The following is an 18040-nucleotide window of genomic DNA, read 5'->3' as shown; positions in this document are numbered from 1 at the left end:
AGGTAGAGGGTATCATGCTCAGCGAAATAAGGCATGCAGAGAAAGACAAGTGTCAACTGATTTCACTCACCTGTGGAGTACCAGAAAAAAGAAAAGGAGTGATAGTAAAGGACAGTAGCAGCCGCACAGAACCCAAGAATGGACTCACACTTACCAAAGGGAATGGGACTGAGGAGGATGGGTTAGGAGGGAAGGGAGAGAGGGAAAATGGGGCATTATGAGTGGCACACAGGCTGTGGCCCGGCGGCAAGCGTAGGTAGGTCCGTATAACATAGCGATGATCAGCAGCACTTCTACAGCATATTCCTGGGCTGTTGGACAGCGACTCTTACGGGCTACGTGCTGGGGACTTGATAGTGAGGATAGTCTAGGAACCATAATGTTGTTCATGTAACTTTGAAGTAGTGACAACAAAATGAAAAGGAACACACAGTAACTTGGCTCTGGATTCCATTTAGCCTGATGCTGTCAAGTTGGTCAGTGTCCACCTCACGCGAATCACACCTGCTCCTCTCAGCATACACATTATGTCTCTAGGACAGAGGCACCACTGTGACATCGTGGAATCTCCAGGCAACAGTGCTGCGCTTACAAACTCCACCCACGGGGGGGGGGGCAGTGCCCAGCCGTGCCGAGCTGCATCATCTTAGCAAACATTAGAGTTACTTACCTACATACATAGATATATATATATATAAATATCTATATATGTATAATGATATCACTCATCACTACACTATCAGAACAAACAAAAAGTGAAGAAGAAAACAGCAGTAGTCTCAGAAAACCCAAGAATGGACTAAAAGTTAACAGAAGGAAAGAGACTAAGGTGAATGGGTGTTAATGGAAGGATTAGGGAGGGGGTAAGAAAGGACACATTAGAATAAGAATATATAATGTGGGAGGGGGGTCACAGGCAGGGCGGCAAAACACACAAAAAGACAAGTAGGGATTCTACAGTATCTTATTATGCTCATGTACAGTGACTGCAATGGGGTATCAGGGGGCACGTGCGTGATGGGAGGAGTCTAGTAAACATAATTTACTCATCTAATTGTACATTAATGACAGAAAGATACATGGGTAGATAGGTAGACAGATAATAAATTAACGAATGAATGAATGGATGCATGGATGGATGAATACATACATACACACATACATATATACACACATACATACATAAGGAATGCAGCAGCCCAGGTCAAGAAAGACATCTGCACCCCTAAACTTATGGCAGCACTATTCACAATAACCAATCTACAATTACATAAGCAACATTAAAGTTACTAGACTGCCCAGATCATCAAGTCGCCCCCCCAGACCCCATTACACTCACTGTTCACCAGCATAGTAAGATCCTACAGAATCACTGCTTGAATTCTCTGAACTATACTGCCTTCCCTATAGAATTCCCCCCCACATTATGTGAGCTAATCGTAATGCCCCCTTACCAGCCAGCAACCGTCCTTCACAACCAGCCTTCTCAGTCCCTTAACCGTTCCTACGTTGGTGATGAGGGGAGTGTAATAAACATGATGTGATCCACATAATTGTAGATTCATGATAAAAAAATAAATGAATAAACAGATGAATGAATGAATGAGACATTGCCGCCCCCAGTTTAAAAGCGACACGTGCATCCCTATGATTACCACAGCACTGTTCTCAATAGCCAAGCTCAGTGTCCATCAGTAGATGAACAATGGAATATTATTCAGTCATAGGAAAACAAATCACACCATTTGCAGACACACGGATGGTGTGAGAGGGCATCATACTCAGTGTAATAAGGCAGGCAGGTGGAGAAACACAAGGATCAAATGATATCACTCGCCTGTGCAGGAGGGGAACCAAGAGACATCCGAAGAAGAAAAACGGCACCACAAGAGTGGACTCACAGTTACCAAACGGAAAGGGATGGACGTGGACAGGTGGGAACGGAGGAAAATGTCAGGCGGAGCGGGGGCGAATGTGCACATTACCTTTGGCATGCATAAAGCAGAAGGGGGGCACGGGGAGGGACGTACGACACAGAGAAGACAACAAGGGATTCTACAGCATCTTAATATGCTCATGGACAGTGACTGCAATGAGGTATGTGGGGGCATCTCATTGTGGGGGGCAGTTTACTAAACTACATGAGACTCACGTAGATGAAGACTAATGATAAATAAATAAATAAATAACAGATATACAAGTGAGTAATGAACTAATTAAATATATTCATACATCCGGACATACAGAAATAAACACTAGAATACAGCAGCCCAGTTTAAAAAAGACCTGTGCACCCGTATAATTATCACAGCACTGTCCACAACAACAGACAAGGTAAGTGTCTATCAGAGGATGAAAAGTGGAATATTATTCTGCCATATGCAGAAACCAATCCTACCATGTGCAACAACATGGAGGGAGGTAGAGGGTATCATGCTCAGCGAAATAAGCCACGCAGAGAAAGACAAGTGTCAACTGATTTCACTCACCTGTGGAGTACCAGAAAAAAGAAAAGGAGTGATAGAAAAGGACAGTAGCAGCCGCACCGAACCCAAGAATGGACTCACACTTACCAAAGGGAATGGGACTGAGGAGGATGGCTTAGGAGGGAAGGGAGAGAGGGAAAATGGGGCATTATGAGTGGCACACAGGGTGTGGCCCGGCGGCAAGCTTAGGTAGGTCCGTATAACATAGCGATGATCAGCAGCACTTCTACAGCATATTCCTGGGCTGTTGGACAGCGACTCTTACGGGCTACGTGCTGGGGACTTGACAGTGGGGGTAGTCTTAGGAACCATAATGTTGTTCATGTAACTTTGAAGTAGTGACAACAAAATGAAAAGGAACACACAGTACCTTGGCTCTGGATTCCATTTAGCCTGATGCTGTCAAGTTGGTCAGTGTCCACCTCACCCGAATCACACCTGCTCCTCTCAGCATACACATTATGTCTCTAGGACAGAGGCACCACTGTGACATCGTGGAATCTCCAGGCAACAGTGCTGCGCTTACAAACTCCACCCACGGGGGGGGGGGCAGTGTCCAGCCTTGCGGAGCTGCATCATCTTAGCAAACATTAGAGTTACTTACCTACATACATACACATATATATATATAGATATAAATATCTATATATATATATATATGTATAATGATATCACTCATCATTACAGTATCAGAACAAACAAAAAACTGAAGAAGGAAACAGCAGCAGTCTCAGAAAACCCAAGAATGGACTAAAAGTTAACAGAGGGAAATAGACTGAGGTGTATGGGTGGGAATGGAGGGATTAGGGAGGGGCGAAGTAAGGACACATTAGAAGAAGAATATATAATGTGGGAGGGGTGTCACAGACAGGGCGGAAAAACACGGAAAAGACAAGTAGGGATTCTACAGTATCTTACTATGCTCATGGACAGTGACTGCAATGGGGTATCTGGTGGCACGTGCGTGATGGGGGGAGTCAAGTGAACATAAAGGAACTCATCTAATTGTGCATTAATGACAGAAACATCCATGGATAGATAGGTAGACAGATAATAAATGAATGAATGAATGAATGAATGGATGCAAGGATGGATGAATACAAACATACACACATACATACATACAAACATACATACATAAAGAATGCAGCAACCCAGTTCTAGAAAGACATCTGCACCCCTAAATTTATGGCAGCACTATTCACAATAACCAGTCGACAATTACATAAGGAACATTAAGGTTACTAGACTGCCCAGATCATCAAGTCGCCCCCCAGACCCCATTACACTCACTGTTCACCAGCATAGTAAGAATCACTGCTTGAATTCTCTGAACTATACTGCCTTCCCTATAGAATTCCCCCCACACATTATGTGAGCTAATCGTAATGCCCCCTTACCAGCCTGCAACCATCCTTCACAACCAGCCTTCTCAGTCCCTTAACCATTCCTACGTTGGTGATGAGGGGAGTGTAATAAACATGATGTGATCCACATAATTGTAGATTCATGATAAAAAAATAAATGAATAAACAGATGAATGAATGAATGAGACATTGCCGCCCCCAGTTTAAAAGCGACACGTGCATCCCTATGATTACCACAGCACTGTTCTCAATAGCCAAGCTCAGTGTCCATCAGTAGATGAACAATGGAATATTATTCAGTCATAGGAAAACAAATCACACCATTTGCAGAAACACGGATCGTGTGAGAGGGCATCATACTCAGTGTAATAAGGCAGGCAGGTGGAGAAACACAAGGATCAAATGATATCACTCGCCTGTGCAGGAGGGGAACCAAGAGACATCCGAAGAAGAAAAACGGCACCACAAGAGTGGACTCACAGTTACCAAACGGAAAGGGATGGACGTGGACAGGTGGGAACGGAGGAAAATGTCAGGCGGAGCGGGGGCGAATGTGCACATTACCTTTGGCATGCATAAAGCAGAAGGGGGGCACGGGGAGGGACGTACGACACAGAGAAGACAACAAGGGATTCTACAGCATCTTAATATGCTCATGGACAGTGACTGCAATGAGGTATGTGGGGGCATCTCATTGTGGGGGGCAGTTTACTAAACTACATGAGACTCACGTAGATGAAGACTAATGATAAATAAATAAATAAATAACAGATATACAAGTGAGTAATGAACTAATTAAATATATTCATACATCCGGACATACAGAAATAAACACTAGAATACAGCAGCCCAGTTTAAAAAAGACCTGTGCACCCGTATAATTATCACAGCACTGTCCACAACAACAGACAAGGTAAGTGTCTATCAGAGGATGAAAAGTGGAATATTATTCTGCCATATGCAGAAACCAATCCTACCATGTGCAACAACATGGAGGGAGGTAGAGGGTATCATGCTCAGCGAAATAAGCCACGCAGAGAAAGACAAGTGTCAACTGATTTCACTCACCTGTGGAGTACCAGAAAAAAGAAAAGGAGTGATAGAAAAGGACAGTAGCAGCCGCACCGAACCCAAGAATGGACTCACACTTACCAAAGGGAATGGGACTGAGGAGGATGGCTTAGGAGGGAAGGGAGAGAGGGAAAATGGGGCATTATGAGTGGCACACAGGGTGTGGCCCGGCGGCAAGCTTAGGTAGGTCCGTATAACATAGCGATGATCAGCAGCACTTCTACAGCATATTCCTGGGCTGTTGGACAGCGACTCTTACGGGCTACGTGCTGGGGACTTGACAGTGGGGGTAGTCTTAGGAACCATAATGTTGTTCATGTAACTTTGAAGTAGTGACAACAAAATGAAAAGTAACACACAGTACCTTGGCTCTGGATTCCATTTAGCCTGATGCTGTCAAGTTGGTCAGTGTCCACCTCACCCGAATCACACCTGCTCCTCTCAGCATACACATTATGTCTCTAGGACAGAGGCACCACTGTGACATCGTGGAATCTCCAGGCAACAGTGCTGCGCTTACAAACTCCACCCACGGGGGGGGGGCAGTGCCCAGCCGTGCCGAGCTGCATCATCTTAGCAAACATTAGAGTTACTTACCTACATACATACACATATATATATATAGATATAAATATCTATATATATATATATATGTATAATGATATCACTCATCACTACAGTATCAGAACAAACAAAAAGTGAAGAAGAAAACAGCAGTAGTCTCAGAAAACCCAAGAATGGACTAAAAGTTAACAGAAGGAAAGAGACTAAGGTGAATGGGTGTTAATGGAAGGATTAGGGAGGGGGTAAGAAAGGACACATTAGAATAAGAATATATAATGTGGGAGGGGGGTCACAGGCAGGGCGGCAAAACACACAAAAAGACAAGTAGGGATTCTACAGTATCTTATTATGCTCATGTACAGTGACTGCAATGGGGTATCAGGGGGCACGTGCGTGATGGGAGGAGTCTAGTAAACATAATTTACTCATCTAATTGTACATTAATGACAGAAAGATACATGGGTAGATAGGTAGACAGATAATAAATTAACGAATGAATGAATGGATGCATGGATGGATGAATACATACATACACACATACATACATACACACATACATACATAAGGAATGTAGCAGCCCAGGTCAAGAAAGACATCTGCACCCCTAAACTTATGGCAGCACTATTCACAATAACCAATCTACAATTACATAAGCAACATTAAAGTTACTACACTGCCCAGATCATCAAGTCGCCCCCCCAGACCCCATTACACTCACTGTTCACCAGCATAGTAAGATCCTACAGAATCACTGCTTGAATTCTCTGAACTATACTGCCTTCCCTATAGAATTCCCACCCACATTATGTGAGCTAATCGTAATGCCCCCTTACCAGCCAGCAACCGTCCTTCACAACCAGCCTTCTCAGTCCCTTAACCATTCCTACGTTGGTGATGGGGGGAGTGTAATAAACATGATGTGATCCACATAATTGTAGATTCATGATGAAAAAATAAATGAATAAACAGATGAAGGAATGAATGAGACATTGCCGCCCCCAGTTTAAAAGCGACACGTGCATCCCTATGATTACCACAGCACTATTCTCAAAAGCCAAGCTCAGTGTCCATCAGTAGATGAACAATGGAATATTATTCAGTCATAGGAAAACAAATCACACCATTTGCAGAAACACGGATGGTGTGAGAGGGCATCATACTCAGTGTAATAAGGCAGGCAGGTGGAGAAACACAAGGATCAAATGATATCACTCGCCTGTGCAGGAGGGGAACCAAGAGACATCCGAAGAATAAAAACGGCACCACAAGAGTGGACTCACAGTTACCAAACGGAAAGGGATGGACGTGGACAGGTGGGAACGGAGGAAAATGTCAGGCGTAGCGGGGGCGAATGTGCACATTACCTATGGCATGCATAAAGGAGAAGGGGGGCACGGGGTGGGACGTATGACACAGAGATGACAACAAGGGATTCTACAGCATCTTAATAGGCTCATGGACAGAGACTGCAATGAGGTATGTGGGGGCATCTCATTGTGGGGGGCAGTTTACTAAACTACATGAGACTCACGTAGATGAAGACTAATGATAAATACATAAATAAATAACAGATATACAAGTGAGTAATGAACTAACTAAATATATTCATACATCCGGACATACAGAAATAAACACTAGAATACAGCAGCCCAGTTTAAAAAAGACCTGTGCACCCGTATAATTATCACAGCACTGTCCACAACAACAGACAAGGTAAGTGTCTATCAGAGGATGAAAAGTGGAATATTATTCCGCCATATGCAGAAAGCAATCGTAACATGTGCAACAAAATGGATGGAGGTAGAGGGTACCATGCTCAGCGAAATAAGCCACACAGAGAAAGATAAGTGTCAACTTATTTCACTCACCTGTGGAGTACCAGAAAAAAGAAAAGGAGTGATAGAAAAGGACAGTAGCAGCCGCACTGAACCCAAGAATGGACTCACAGTTACCAAAGGGAATGGGACTGAGGAGGATGGCTTAGGAAGGTAGGGAGAGAGGGAAAATGGGGCATTGTGAGTGGCACACTGGGTGTGGACCGGCGGCATGCTTAGGTAGGTCCGTATAACATAGCGATGATAAGCAGCACAACTACAGCATATTCTGGGCTGATGGACAGCGACTCTTACGGGCTACGTCGAGGGGACTTGACAGTGGGGGTAGTCTTAGGAACCATAATGTTGTTCATGTAACTGTGAAGTAGTGAGAACAAAATAAAAAGGAACACACAGTACCTTGGCTCTGGATTCCATTTACCCTGATGCTGTCAAGTTGTTTAGTGTGCACCTCACCTTAATCACAACTGCTCCTCTCAGCACACACATTATGTCTCTAGGACAGAGGCACCACTGTGACATCATGGAATCTCCAGGCAACAGTGCTCCGCATACAAACTCCACCCACGGGGGGGTCGGGGCACTGCCCAGCCGTGCGGAGCTGCATCATCTTACCAAACATTAGAGTTACTTACCTTTAGGGAGGGGGGAAGTAAGGACACATTAGAATAAGAATATATAATGTGGGAGGGGTGTCACAGTCAGGGCAATAAAACACAGAAAACACAAGTAGGGATTCTACAGTACCTTACTATGCTCATGGACAGTGACTGCTATGGGGTATTTGGCGGCACGTGCGTGATGGGAGGAGTCTAGTAAACATAATGTTACTCATCTAGTTGTGCAGTAATGACAGAAAGATACACAGATAGGTAGGTAGACAGATAATAAATGGATGAATGAATGAATGGATGCATGGATGGATAAATACATACATACACACATACATATACACAAACATACATACATAAGGAATGCAGAAGCCCAGTTCAAGAAAGACATCTGCACCCCTATATTTATGGCAGCACTATTCACAATATCCAATCTACAATTACATAGCAACATTAAGGTTACTAGACTGCCCAGATCAACAAGTCGCCCCCGCAGACCTGCCTTGTATGTAAATTATACCTTGATAAAGATGTTATAAAACTATATGTTTGATGTTCTTCAATGCTTGAAGCTCAGGATCCTTTTCCTTAAAGGATCCTTCACCACTCAATCTAGTGACCACCATTCTTTTATCTCAACTCCTGGTATTATACCTTTTCCTATCACTCACTTAGCAATTAATTGTATCCCCCATATGACAAATCTCTGGTGTTTTTTAATTACCATTACACCTTAATTATTTCATTATGCTTTGTTTACAAAACTAGTTTCGTTGCTCAAATTATCAAATTAAGACCCATATTTAATTTTTGTTTTTACTATTTTTCAAACAAGATTAATAACAGCTCACTCTTAAATCAGGATCCAGAAGCCCTCTGCCTTCTTCAAATCATCAAAAATAATTCAATTTTATACTTGTACAAATACATGAAGTAAAAATTTCAATTATGTTAAGAGAAAGCATTCTGGGAAAAAATAATCAGAATATTCATTACTTGGGCTCTCCAATTAATAAGGGATGTAACAGATTTGGTTCAGTAAAATTATTTTTAAAAATAAGATATTTTCTACAGAAAATTTTCTGATTGACTTGTCATTTTTCTTTTTCCCCAACTGAATTAAAGACAAAACCCTACACATAAAAAATTAAAACAAAATAGTCAAAGAATACACAAACATTCAGCACATGTACTGATATATTTTATGTATAAGTAGAAATGTTCAGGATATATACTTCTACTCCTGGATGGAATTAACTAAAATATGAAATTACACAGATTATTTAGTTACAATAAAGAAGGGTGTTTTGGGGCCAATGAATATTTTTGTTTACTTAAAAAGTTCATTTAATGATTACAGTGAACTTAAATTTTACTCAAGTATTTGGGGTAAAATAATGAAAGAGTAGACTTTAAAGAAAGGAAAAAGATGGATGAATATGTATTTTTTCTTTCTTTGAAAAACAGCATAAAATGTTTTTAAATGTAAAAACCAGTACACTTGAAATAAAGCCATATACTTACAGAACAGAAACATAAAGGCTAGGTGAATTTCCTACCTATGTCCTAAATTATAGGCTTTGTGAATCCACAGCAGGGCTTTAATATTTCTTGTCTGAAGAATATCTGAAATTACTTGCTCTTAAGTATGTCTTTCAAAACATATAAATACATACAGTATCAAGTTTCATGAAATTTAAGACATAATTTTGATCTAAAGGCAAACGTTTAAGTATTTGAAATATGGCATCATTACCGCAAAAGCAAACGTTTCAATGGACACCAATATACCCATTTCCTACTGAAATAGAAGGACTTATGTTCAATTTCACAGTGAAAATAGCCATTGGCATCTCAGAGAATATTGCTTTTCCAGTCAGAAAAACAGCTCTTTATCAAACTCACCTCCCCAGAAAACAGCCAATAAAGGGAAAGAAACAAAAAATGGCTTCTGTCAGACAAAATACATGCGTTAAAACTAATGGTTCATTAATTAGGAAGTCCTTAATCTCTGAGGTTTTATAATTTACACGATTCCAATAAGCTTGATTTGCTATTGCCCAGGCCACAACATGCTAGAGGGGGAGATAAAGACGACGATGACAGCAGCTGTGGTTTTCTAAGTACGTATTAAGCACTACACGTGGGAATGGAGGCTGGGGGAAGAGGAGCTTCTGTAAGAGCCAACTGTACTGACAGCTGCAGTTCAAAAAATAATAACCAATGATAGGACTCCACTTCCTTGCAACATTAAACAAAAGTTTAAAAATTCACAAAGTTAAAAAATAGACATTTAAAAAATAAGGAACATGGGCAATAGGATCTAAAGACCTACATTTTAATCCACACTGATCGCTTAATATATCACTGACCTCTGGCAATGTTAATCTCTCTCAGACCCAGTTTCTCCAAATGTAAAATAGGAGTAATGTTTTGTTAAGGAACTATGGTAAAAATCAATATATGTAAAAGCACCCAGTACAACTTATGGATACAGCAGCCGCTGAAATACTCTGAAAACTTGACCCAGAATAATTTGTTGAGATAAAAAATCTTATTGCTTTTTAAATAATACTCTTTAGATGTTTAGATATTACCATGTAGTAGTAAAATAGAGAATGCGTAAAGTAGATAATGCCAAGATTCATTTAAGTGTATAAAGAATGCTTTCAAATCTCATCATAAATCACCTCTTTGGTATGTCCAATTTATTCTTCAACCTCGATTTAGATGGTATTCCTCTGGCAAGTTTTCAACAATCTCCACTTGTGTATCTACTAGACACTTAAACACCTACTATATCCAAAACCAAACTCCTGAATTCCCCATTCCTATCCCAAACCTGCTCCATCTGACAAACTTCAACATCTCACAGTTGATGACAACACCATCTTGCCAGTTGCTCAGCCAGAAAGTCAAATTGGGATTCATCTTGTCTTCTCTCATATCACATATCCACCCAATCAAAGAAACTTTTTTGTACCTTATAAACATTCAGAATTTGACTGCTACCACTATTATACAAGCCACTATCTTCAAATACTGACTCTTTGTTCCTTATGCAGACGTCCATGTCACACAAAACTTGTACCACATAAATTTGTATGCTTTCCTCCTGTTGAGCTCTTATGTCAGTTTAACCCCCAGGCCCAGGCAAAAGAACTCTAAAAAGGTGAAAGTTTACCTCTCTTACAACAGAATTAGCCCAGTTATTTGCACATACTAGGTATCCAATATATGACATTGTTATAAATTAAATAGAGGCACTACATAGGCACTACTGTTAAGTCTCACTTCATTAATCTCACTAAGCTAGAATATTTGCTAAACATCTTAGAATCTCCTTAGGAAGCACCAATAATTTATATAAAAAAATCCTGAGTTACTAAATAACTCTGATAAGCATTTTGTAAAATAAGGTACCTTTAACTCTCTCAATAAAAGTAGGATTCTATTTACATCATCAGAGACTATACCTGTATAATATAGTAAGAGCATTAAATGTCAGCTATTTGAATGAATTAATAAATGCAGGTAATCTAGTCTGGCTGTGTATAGACCATATGCAGAAAATAGTGGTTGAAAAGGTAGTTTAGGACCTTATAATAGATAACCCTGAATACCACATTAAGTGTTTAAATTTAACACTGCAAACAATGGTAAACTACTTACATGAGAAATACTGATCTAGCACTTTTAAGCAGGATGGATTGGAGCAGGAAGAGATTTCCAATAGAGAGACTACAATATTCACTCTGGTGCAATAGTTTAGGAAACAAGTAAGGGTCTCATCTAAGGTTGTAGCAGTAGAGTCAAAAATACAGAGATGATTAGGAATACGAGATAAAATGAATCAAAAATTTTTCTTACTTCGTGGCTGGGCAAAGAAGAGCTAGAAATAAAAAATTGTTGAAGTAAAATCTACTGGACTTCATAGCAAGTTCTATATAGAGAAAGTGGGAAGGCAAAAAACAAGGAACTCCCAAAGATTGGCAAAAATGTAGAGCAGGAAATCTCTTACGCACTGGTGGTGCCAACGGGTATCAACACTGTCTAAAAATATTAAGCAGTACATAGTAAAATCAAAGCTGAATGCCATTTCCATCACAGCAATTCCACTTCCAGATATAGAATCCAGAAAAGTTCTCATCCATGTGCACAAGAGGTCATTTACAAAAATGTAAATTTCAGCACTATTTGTATACTGAAATATTGGAAAAATAAATTAAGAGGCTGTGGTATGTTTATAAAACAAATTAGTATATACCAGTTAAAATGAATGAACTAGAGCTACACATATTAACATGGACATGTATCTTTAGTATATAAACACAACCACCTGAGGAAAGAAAAAGTTATGTTTATTTACTTCTATTCATCATTTTTAAGACAGAGCAATCCTAATAAACCAGTGAAAAAAGGAAATGGGTATGTCTTATGAATGATCAATGAAACAAGTCTCTGGAGAACATAGAAGAGGATGAAAATCAAAAAGTACGAATAGTCTCAGGTTTAGTGGGGGGATGAAACAGTTTTTTGTTTGTTTTGACAAATATAACACTTGAAACCATAGAACTCTGGAGAGAAAGAATAGGTAGTAAGCGCTTGGATGTCGGTTTCAGCAAACTTTTTCTGCGTATGTCTCCCCAGGCAGGGGAAACAAAAGCAAAAGTAAACAAGTGTGGCTACATCAAACTAAATGGCTTCTGGGCAGGAAATGAAACCCTCTAAAAGACAAAAAGGAAACCTACTTGTTAGGCAGGAAAATAGCTGTAGCGAGGTGGAAAGAGAAAAAGGCCAGAAAGTCCACTAAAAAGACCCAAAATTAATCAATCAAAGCTCAAAACGCCAAGAGCAACTTAGTTACTTCTGGGCAAATAGTGAATCTGTGGCATCTTACTACACTGATGGACAGTGACTGCACTGGGGTAATGGGGGTGGCGTCTAGATAATATGGGTGAATGTAGTAACCACATTGTTTTTTCATGTGAAACTCTCATAGGGGTGTATATCACAATACTTTAATAATAATAATAAAAAGAATCTTACTTCTCAACTGCCTGGGTATTAAAATGCAATCTCATCTTTAAGATGGGATGCTTCCTGCCTTTTACTATGTTGTCTGTGGCTGGGCTTACTTGCCATATTAATTGCCCAGGTTATACATTACTTGATTAGGGGCTGGAGGAGGAAAAGCAGCATCTGGGCAAAGTTAAAGGTAAACTGGGCCTTTTACTGGGCTTAAGTAAATTTCACAACAGCCTCATTTAATTGACACAATGAAGACATGATCTATTGAACTTGCTGGGTGTAAAAATGCAATCTTATCCTTAGGATGGGGTGCTTCCTGCCTTTTAGTATGTTGTCTGTGGCTGAGCTTACTTGCCATATTAATTGCCCAGGTTATATAGTACGTGATTGGGGCTAGAGGAGGAAAAGCAGCATCTGGGCAATGTTAAAGATAAGCTGGACCTTTTAGCGGCTAAAGTAAATGTCACAACAGCCTCATTAAATTGACACAATGAAGTCATGGGCTATGTGGAGGTATTTTCTTATCTGGGGGATATTTAATCAAACATTCCAGGACAGGTTACTCCTGGCTTTTAGTTTTAAATAATCTTCACTGAAGAATGCTTATACTCGTAATTTGGTATTTTACTTTAGAGAATTAATGTGATCCTGACTTTGCTGAATTGTTTAACATGGAATTTTGGTAGGGGTATTTTTCCAGAGGCCCCCACTCTACTGTGACTACACCCACGGTCCCTGTCTCAGAATCTCTGTGGCTAGTTATAAATTACCCAACTGAAGATTACAAACAGAAAAGATAGAAAGATAGGAGTTTCTAAATACAAGAGAATGCACTGTCAGTTCCCAGACCAAAGTAAAGAAACTTGATTCAAAAAAAAATACAGGAGGTGCCTCATGAAAAACTTCTAATTCTAAAGCTGCCCCACCGCGGGTCACACTTGAACCTCAGCCCACCCGGCCCGCGCCCTCGAGGCCCCCGCCGAGAAAAGCCACACACGTCAGGGCGTCCGCCAGCCTCCCCATCTGCCCGGCCCAGCCCGGCCCCTCTGCCTGGAGCCCCGGCCCGGGCGGCAGCGCGACACCGGGCCAGGCAGACGCGCGCCGCGGCGCGGAGAGCAGCCGCTCTCATTATACGGGCCGGACGGAGGAGCAGCGGCTCCAGCGGGCCCCTTTATCCCCACCCCGGCAAACTTCGCAGGCCGGTGGGGCGTCCGCCCCGGGCCCTCCTACACCGCTCCCTCCCTTCCCGGGCGGCCCCTTTGGCGGAGTGCGCCAACTCCTGACCCCAGGCCGGGCCCCGCGAGTCCCCCACCCGTGCTGGCCGCCCGCACGACCCCGCGGGCCACGCGCCGCCCGCCGACCTCGCACGGCCTTCCCACTCCGGGCCCCGCGGCCACGTACCTTAAGGCCCGCAGAGCCGTCGCTGTCGCCTTCACCCCTGAAGAGGGGCCCTATCTAGACGCTCCGCCGCAGGTCTGACGGCGACAGGCTGGAGGCGGCAGAGCTGGACGAGCGCAGGTCAGCCCGGGGCGGCGGCTCCAAGTCCGAGCCGGTCGCCGCCCTCCGTCCGCCGCGGGAGAGCCGCGAAGGGGCGAGTGCGGCGCTGGGAGCCCAGCCGGCCCAAGGAGGAGATCCGAGGCCGAGGGCGAGGTCGGTGCGGCCTGGCGCCTGCGCGCCGGTAGGACGGCGCGAGTCCGCCATCTAGGCTCCGCCGGTCTCGCTGCGCGGACGGGACGGCGGGCCAGAGGCGCCCGGACAGGGATCGCTGGCCGGAGGATGGACTGAGCAATGGGAGCAGCCCCTCCCAATGGCGCTCGCAACGCTTCTGACTCTTCAACATAGCTGCGGCGGCGCCGGCGGCTACAACGCAGCCTCTGGAGTTACGTGTTTGGCGCACGCGCCCAATGGCGGCCTGCTCCACGGAGCCGCTCCCTCATTGGTCGCGAGTGCCGCCAGTCGGGGGCGGGCCCGAGCGCGGCGCCCCAAGCTCATTGGCCGCGAGGGCTGTCAGGCAGGTGCTTTCATTTTGTTCAAAGTAGTTTCCAATTTTTCATGAGATGACCCACTGGTTATTTTTTACTTATTTATTTTAATTAATTTTGCTGTCGTTAATCCACGATCACATGAGGAACAATGTGGTTACTAGAGTACCCCCGTTATCAAGTCCCCGCAACACACCCCATTACAGTCACTGTCCTGCGTAGTGAGATGCTGTAGAGTCACTACTTGTCATCTCCGTGTTGTACCGCCCTCCCCGCGCCCCCCCTGCATTATGTGTGCTGATCTCAATGCCCTCATTTCCCTTCTCCCTCCCTTCCCACCCGCCTCCCCAGTCCCTTTCCGTTTGGTAACTGTCAGTCCATTCTTGGGTTCTGCGACTCTGGGGCTGTTTTGTTCCTTTAGGTTTTTCTTTGTTCTTATACTCCACAGATGAGTGAAATCATTTGGTGCCTGTCTTTCTCCACCTGGCTTATTTCACTGAGCATAATACCCTCTAACTCCATCCATGTTGTTGCAAATGGTTGGATTAGTTTTCTTCCTATGGTTGAATAATATTCTACTGTGTATATGCACCACCTCTTCTTTATCCATTCATCTACTGATGGACACTTAGGTTGCTTCCATTTCTTGGCTATTGTAAGTAACTCACGTGTTATTAAGTTACTTAATTTTCAAGTGACTGGGATTTTCTAGATATCTTTCTGAAGGAACAAAACAGCAGCAGACTCACAGAACCCAAGAATGGACTGACAGTTACCAAATGGAAAAGGACTGCGGAGGGTGGGTGGGAAGGGAGGGATAAGGTGGAAAAGGGGCATAAAGATTAGCACACATAATGTAGCGGGGGACACGAGAAAGGCAGGAAATACAGAGAAGACAAGTAATGACTCTAGCATCTTACTACGTTGATGGACAGTGACTGTAATGGGGTATGTGGGAGGGGACTTGATAATAGGGGGAGTCTAGTAACCATAATGTTATTTAGGTAATTGTACATTAACGATACCAAAATAATAATAATAATAAAAATAAGCAAATCCATTTAAGCACTACTGTTGTTTCTGTGTCTGTTCTTTGGATCCTCCCTTAAAGTACTAGTGACATCTACTGGTTCCCTTGTTAATTAATGAATTTAATAGAATCTTTACAAATGTTCGTTTTATGTTTGTATGAAAGTCATGATCGTACCTTTTTAAAATGATTATCCCCTACCAGCATTTCAAATACTAAACTATGATAGGATTATAGTAAATGAAACTGCAGAGAAATCAGAGTGAATTTTAGAATTACTTTCTGCATGGCCAGCGCTATGCCAGAGGCTGGAATAAATGAAGCTCAAGACCTGGCATCTGGCCCTGGGAGCTTAGATGCTGTCATGCACGGCCAACGTATGTGGCTCTTATCCCATCAGTGTTCCTCAGGGATTGGTTAGTTTTTCTCATCCATGCTCCCCTCTCCTGTGCTCTCAGCTATGCCTTAGTTGTCGCTCCCATCTTCACAAGATCCCCTCTTCCATTGCTTCTCCACCATCCACTTCTTGCCCCCCCACCAGAGCCCTGTAAACAACCACCTGCTTGTACTATTTCACTTTGATGCCCCACCAGTGCCTCAAGCTCAGCATGTTCAAAGCATTTGCAAGGTCCATCCAGGAGTACCAGCCTCCTCCAACCTGCTGTACTTTCAGTATGGCTGAGACCATGCCTGGAACTGCTGGGACTATGGGCAGTACCCACTTTAGCTAAGCCTGAATAGTCTCTATGTGCCATCCACCTTTGCACAGGCCAGACAGGACCTACTGTACAGCAAATCTGTGGACACCAGCGCTCCAGCTTCCAGCATGTCACTCCTAAGAATGGTGATATGTTTGTCACCTTCCAGCCATTCCCAATTTAGCATGTCCGACTAAACAGGCCTGAGGGCAGGCTTACATGCCTTCTGTTCTACTGTATTAGGCAGGGGAAGCCAACCCCAGTCAGACATAGTATCCATCCCAATAATACTTTCAGGTAAAGGGGATGCAACCACCTCAAGAAAAACCTGATCAAACACCCAATTTTCACCCAAACTTCCACCTCAATACCATCAGCCACTGCATCTCCATACCTTCTCAATCTAACCTTAGCCCTGCTAGGACTTCACCAACAGGTTTTGGTATCACAGTGCATTGGGCTCCTGTACCAAGGAGTCCCAGGGCCATTTTCCTCCTCTCCTGGCCATTTTTCTCACACATCCAACTAAAATGCTCTGTACTGCGAAGGACACCATCAACCATACAGAAGAATAATGTACTGAATGGTAGAAGATGTTCGCACAGGATATGTTCAATTTGGGGTTAACATACAAAACATACAAACTACTCCTACAACTACTATTGAAAAGACAATCCAATTAAAGAAATGGTCAGAGGACCTAGACAGGCACTTGCCAAGGAAGATATGTAGATGGACAACTGACAGGAAACAAGTCTCAGTATCACTAAACGTCAGGGATATAAAAATCAAAACCACAATGAGATCTCAATTCAAACCTGTTAGAATGGAAGTTAGAACTGAAGACAAAAAAGTAAGTAGACAAGGATGTGGAGAAAATGCAACCCTTGATTATTGGGAATGGGAATTGGCATATCCAATGCGAAGAACAGTATGGAGGCTCCTCAAACAATTCAAAATAAAACTCTCATATATCCCAGCAATTTTGCTGTAGTATTTACCCCAAGACAGTGAAAATATTAATTTGAAAAGATATATGCACTTCTATGTTCACTACAGCATTATTTACAATAGACAAGATAAGGAAGCAGCCTAAATTTCTGTAGATACATAAATGGATAAACATATCACACACACACACACACACACACACACACACACACACACACACAGTGGCATATTACTCAGCTTTAAGAAAGAAAAAAATCCCTGCCATTTGGGACAACATCAACAATATCAGTCTCTTTCAGAGCACTTGCCCTTGACATGAAGTGCTGTGAACTGGACTTGCCCTCTGTGACCTTCTTCCCCATAAAACACAACTCCAAGTAATCACAAGAGAAATGTCACAGTAAGTGCCATTGG

The sequence above is a fragment of the Manis pentadactyla genome, chromosome 6, assembly GCF_030020395.1.
Source record: "Manis pentadactyla isolate mManPen7 chromosome 6, mManPen7.hap1, whole genome shotgun sequence".
NCBI classification, from domain to species: domain Eukaryota; kingdom Metazoa; phylum Chordata; class Mammalia; order Pholidota; family Manidae; genus Manis; species Manis pentadactyla.
The sequence above is the reverse complement of the archived record's forward strand: the minus strand, read 5'-3'. Positions refer to the sequence as shown.